Source organism: Leptodactylus fuscus, chromosome 2, assembly GCF_031893055.1.
Source record: "Leptodactylus fuscus isolate aLepFus1 chromosome 2, aLepFus1.hap2, whole genome shotgun sequence".
NCBI lineage: Eukaryota > Metazoa > Chordata > Amphibia > Anura > Leptodactylidae > Leptodactylus > Leptodactylus fuscus.
This window is the reverse complement of record NC_134266.1, coordinates 141,559,724-141,565,723: the sequence shown is the minus strand read 5'-3', so window position 1 is coordinate 141,565,723 and position 6,000 is coordinate 141,559,724. Positions and strand designations below refer to the sequence as shown.

Here is a 6,000-nt window from a genome sequence, read left to right as displayed (position 1 = left end):
GAGTAGCATCTACAGAAACAGCATAGAGCCGCACTGCTCACTTTTGCATAAGACTCGTTATTCTTATCTCGGCAGCAATTTGTAACGGGAATAACCCTTTAAGGCTAACACCGATCCATTTTTTTTTTTGGTAACTGTAGCACACATTAGGATGGTGCCATATGACCTACAGGATGTGGCCACAGATACACTTCCTGGTTAGCTGGCACTTTTACATCTTAGACCAGGTTCACAATCGCAGCAAGTTCTCAGTCATTAGGGTTGGCCAGAGAACCCGAAGAATGGAGTGCCTGTCCGCTAAAACAGTGGTTACCCATGGACCCCGGTTTTATACTGAAATCGGCAGAGAAAAGATCCGCCGTACAGGATTCTTCACTCTGCCGATTATCAGATTCTGCAGCAGAGTCTCCTATGGAGACACCGAGATGCAGATGTGAACCTAGCCTTAGTAAGTGAAACATTGATTAATTTCTGTTGTATTTCATTCGAGGCTGTGCAATAAGAGCACAGCTGCATCATGTAGAATGACCCTTACTATGCATTTCACTAAAGACCCCTAGTAAAAAATATACTACTCAGCTGAAATCTATAGCATAATGTCCTACTCATTACTGCAATTTAAAAAAAAGCTCTGCGTGAACACAGACTCATAGGAAGCTGACAAACAAAAGGGGAGCACTTGTACCATAACAAGTAGTGCACCAGGACAGGTCTTTAAACCTATAATAATAATACATTTTATTTATATAGCGCCAACATATTCCGCAGCGCTGTACAATTTGTAGGGTTAAAATACAGACAGATACATTACAAAGAGAATCATTTCACACAATGGGACTGAGGGCCCTGCTCGCAAGAGCTTACAATCTATGGGGTAGAGGGGGTGACACAAGAGGTAGCAGGGGCGGCATTACTTATACAGGGGTCAGACACTTCTGTAATAGAGGTGACTGTCATTACACAAACATAAAACTTTATGAGCCGTCACCAGTCGTGTCCTGTAACATGTGGATGGAGCTTGGACCTATAAAGTTATCCTGAGATTACATCATATCATGTGGGGTAATGTGGGAGCGGGGACAGAGGACGGTTAAGGGTTTACGTTAGATATTGTGATAGGCTTGTCTGAAAAGATGCGTCTTTAGTTTGCGTTTGAAACTGTAGAAATTGGGAGTTAATCTGATTGTCCGGGGTAGAGCATTCCAGAGAAGTGGTGCAGCTCGGGAGAAGTCTTGTATACGAGCATGGGAGGTTCTGATAATAGAGGATGTAAGTGTTAGGTCATTGAGTGAGCGGAGAGCACGGGTTGGGCGGTAGACAGAGATGAGGGAGGAAATGTAGGGAGGTGCGGCATTATGGAGAGCCTTGTGGATGAGTGTGATAACTTTATATTTTATTCTAACCTATGGACTAACTGCTAGTTAAAAACATTAAGAAACTAATACAGAAAACATACACCTTTCATTACATAATAAATACCCTTTATTGTTACAAAACTCAGATCTGGTTTATAAACATATTTATAGTACACAATCTACAAGGGAGTTGTGATTTAATGGGGTTGGACCTATTAACCAGGACAGAGACCACTACAAAGAGTTTCTCCTGGAGGACCCAGCGCGCTACTAAAGTGCTTACTTACCTTTTGCCAAGTCTCTCTCCTTATCGGAGCAGCTGCATGCTATACTTCAGTATCAATAAGGTCACTTTCTTTGTGACATGCTGTGAGGACACAGAGGGGAGATACATTAACAAACACACCAATATTCTGTTGCAGAAGCTCTAAATTCACACCTGCGCAGTGTTTCCGTTTTTCAGGTCTACTTGGAGACTCAAAAAACAGAAACCCAATCCGTGGACCTCAGACTATAATCTGGTCCGCCAGGTTTCAAACAAAAAAAAGCAAAGAGTAAGGTCCTGCTTACACTGGGGGACACACATTTTTCAAGCAGAATAGGGGAAGGGAATCCCTGGGTGGAGTGTAGGTACAGGTGTGAACTTACAGGACTTTTCTCTGCATTTTTCAAGCGGAATGGGGGATGGAATCCCCAAATGGAATATGGGTGTGGGTGAGAACCTAGCTGACATGGCCTAAAAACAATGCAGTATCAACCCTATGCAAAAAAATGTGGAAAATATCTAGAAATGAGCAATGTCTCGTCCAATTCTGAAGCTCCACCCACTAAAGCTAGCACAGGTATTGCGCCAGCTACATAGAGTACAGAGACATTTGTCCAAGGCCCTGGAGCAGCAGGGGCCCCAAAGTCCCTCCTGCCTCATGAGAAGGCCTTACTATCCATTGTAAGGGGAGGAGCTCCCTTACAGATTTTTTATTATTGTCCCCCAAGCTAAACATTACAACTGCACACATATGGCCTAGAAACAAGACAAGTGCGTCACAAGCAGCTGAAACCTCATGGCTACCGCACCTGCAGCTTTGCCTCCGCTACAAGGCTCTACAATAACTATTATGTGTTACTAACACGTGCACTCTGCCACAAATCTCTTCTCGCGAGAGAATGCCATGTAAACAAAATCCAGAGCAGAGCCCGGGGCGGCTGAAGCCCTCACAGAAGTGACGAAGGCCGCTTACCCCTGACGATACCCAGCACTTCCGACTCCTGCACTACTCCAGCCCGACCTGACCAGTGTGGAAGCAGCGTGGGGACCACTGACAAGACTCTCTACGTCATCAGTGGAGGTATACGCCCCCCTCGGCGGATGATTGGCCGCATGTTATGATTGACACCGGCGCTAAACAGCATGCTGATCAGCGATTGGTCGGCTCCTGCTGTTCCGCTTTCCTTGTTGCTGTATTTGTGTATGTGCTGCTGCAGCTGCTGGAGCTGGACTGACTGTGACAAGAACAGGAGAAGCTGCTCCTGGTGCCAGCTGACGTGAGGGTGAGGTAAACACTGCAGTCTGGGGGTTGTGTTATCATGTGACTTTATTGTGGCACCAGTGGTGCTGCCCTGTACACTGAGGTATAGTGCAACATCTGGGCATGGAGTGGGCATGGGAAGTCCTAGTGAGCTGATTCATGTAGTACATAGCCATCTATACACAGTTACTACATGCTGACAATATGCCCACTTGTAAACAAATCCGAAAATATTACTGGAAGATCCAGTGAAGTCCTTCTACACTGAAGAGTCCAGGACTTTGGTTATTGCCCGAGGTGTTGGCCTTTGCACTCAGCACATATGGGGGCAGTGTAGTGTGGCTGCTGCCCATGTGTTCCCACTGTGCAATACTGTGACTGCGCTGTCTGTAAAGGAGGGAAAATCCTCTGATGTCACAATGCTCTCTTATTGCATCCATTTCACTGTGAATGAATGGGAGCTATTCACATGACCGTTATTTTGATGGTTCATGGTCACGGACCGTCAAAATATAGGTCGTACTATTTTTGGCCATTTTCACAGATCACTCCAAACAATGAAATGTATGGGCGATGCATGAAAACGGGTGCCACTCAGAAGCTCAACTTTTTTGAAAATCCTCTTGCACCTTGGTTGTCTGAATGTAGCCTGAGTCTTTAGATGTATATTCAAAAGATTTTGTTGTAGTTTTTACTGTGAACATGCGGCAAAATCTGCATATATTGCACTCTACATTGAACAGTATGAAGTTTGTGGTTGAAATTCGTATAGGAAGATGACATTTGTTAAAATCTGATCCTTTTTGGGATTCTTAATTAATCTATGGATTATTTTGTGTATATACATATATGTATACAGTGTACAGAGACGTCTGCGTGCTGCTCTGTACTTTGTGCGGTATGGTTCTAGCTGATTGGTGAGGTGGCAAGTGTCGAACACCTCACTGATCTCATATTGATGAACTTTTGGATAACCCCTTTAACACATTTTTGACAAATGGTGTAATACTTTGTCATGATATTGGGTAAGGGGTATGGAGAGACCTCTAGAGCTGAATTCTGCATACACAGGTTCTGCATGCACCAGACAGTAACTACTGCATATGGTTTTTAAATCAGTTGTGGTAGAGGTATCTAAAGCGCGACGGTGCATGGGCGCTATCATATTGGCTAGACTGACGTTCCTGGAACATTATTGGCAGATGGCAATCTGTTGCTGGGAGCCTATTGAAGGCTTGTCATCAGTGAACGTCTATTAAATGATGCCAAAAATGTAAAATAAATAAAATATTTTTTATAAATAAAAAACAAAACGTAACATTTCATAGCATCTCTTTCCTTAGATCACATAAAAAAACAATATAAACAACAGCTCCCTGCAAATCTCGGTCTGCATGGTGAGGTCCTCCCCTTCCTATTTTGTTATTCTAGACGCCTCATGGTTCTGAGAGTTGATTGTATTCCCCACAGTCCCTGGCACCCCTTTATACATGCACTGGCTCCATTGGTACTCTTTTTTTGAGTCAGTGTTCCTCCAGGTCTGCGACCCTGCACCTACCCCTATTGTAGTTTGGATGCGCTCGGGGAATGGGTTGCTCCACCTTTAGTTCTCCCTTTCCCCCAGTAGTTATTCTGCGGCTCTCTGGTGGTATACTGCAGTGTGCCCTTGAGACCTGCTTTAGTGAGTTGACTCACTGTTAGTGTTCCTCTGCTCATAGAGTAGCGTTGATCAGAGATTCTTGTGGTATTTGTTACTTTGTACCCCCACCCTCTCTCCCTTCCTGCTCATCCCTTTTCAATTTTCTATCTAGCTCCCTCCCTTCTCCTTTTCCTTACCCCTCCTTTGCCCCTTCCCTTTATTTTCTCTTCACAGGGTTCCAGCCACCCATCATGGATGCTCTGGTGTTCTATACCACTCACTCTTAATGGTCTCAATACTCCTGAGCCGAAGTTCTCTCTGTTTTGTATGCTTTTGACGCCTTCCTGCTGTCTGCTTCACCTCTCTGACTTCTCCCTCTGCGCTTATTGCAAATCCTCTTTGAAGCATCTGATCAATGCAGCTAGGACCTGTATCCTGGCGTTTTGGAAGTCCACCACCCCGCTTTCATTCCTATATTGGATCTGTAAGTTGGAGGACATCCGGAGCATGGAGGATCTCATGTTGTACCTCAGAGACACACATGAGTCCTTCATTGCTGCCTGGACACCATTAATCCTTTCCCAGGGCTCGCAAAAATACAGAGACCTCATGAGTTGAACTGGATTTCATGACTGTCACTTCCGGTGCTGGGGTGGCTGTACCTCCTGTCCCGATATCTACTCAATCTTCCCCTCACCCTTTATCTCCTTCTGTATATGCTCCACCTTTTTCTGATTTTATTGATTGCATTGTCGTAAATAAAGAATTTATAAAAGAAAATAAATAAATACATAATATAAACAAACCTAAATCTAAACACATTAGGCATCCCCACATCCAAAAGTGGTGAGCTATAACAATTTAACAACTTTCCGAAACCACGCTACCTTTTCATGTCCTAATAACCAAGCCAATTTGGCAGTAGTATGTGAAAGACGTCAGACCCCAATCCAAAGATGCAATGCAAAAACAATTTTTTTTTCCCCAAATGGTATTTTGATCTGCCAAAATTAGTAGTGCATAAAAACAAAAACAATATAATGCTTTGTTCACACTAGCGTTGCGGTTTCGATCTGCTTTGGGACCCGAAAATGCGGAAATCCAAGCTGCTTAAAAAGTGGTTATCTGCTTGGTTCTTTTCAGACCCCAGAGTATAATGACTGGAGATGTGACAAACATAAAAAAACACTGTTACTTATCTATCCTGGGCTCTGGTGCACTTCCTGCAGCTTTTTGCTCTCTTCACCATCGGCATAATGATGTTGGCCTGAACCACATGTCACCAAAGAGGCCCAAAGCCTGCTGGGAGCACTGTTCCCAATAACGCGCGTGCGTGGGCGGCCGTTCACCTATTGCAGCCGTCCCGCTCAGCCAGAATTAATGGCCGCGCACTCAACTCAGATCTGCATCCGGAGGAATACAGACACGACTACAGCAAGGAGCTGTCACAGCTCAGCTCCTTGCTTTGCCGCTGCATCTA

General features: G+C 44.5%; 1 protein-coding gene across 5 annotated transcripts in view; it reads left to right on the top strand.

Moving 5' to 3' along the window:
* Positions 1 to 2,769: 2,769 nt before the first annotated feature.
* Positions 2,770 to 6,000, top strand: part of BCAS3 (BCAS3 microtubule associated cell migration factor) — an 849,167-nt gene continuing 845,936 nt past the window's right edge. For 4 of the 5 annotated variants that reach the window (XM_075264762.1, XM_075264764.1, XM_075264760.1 and 1 more), the window contains exon 1: positions 2,770 to 2,903. The gene's annotated coding sequence lies outside the window, so the exon portion shown is untranslated. Of the gene's footprint in view, positions 2,909 to 6,000 lie in introns of all 5 variants that reach the window. The other variant, XM_075264761.1, reaches the window with a different exon arrangement.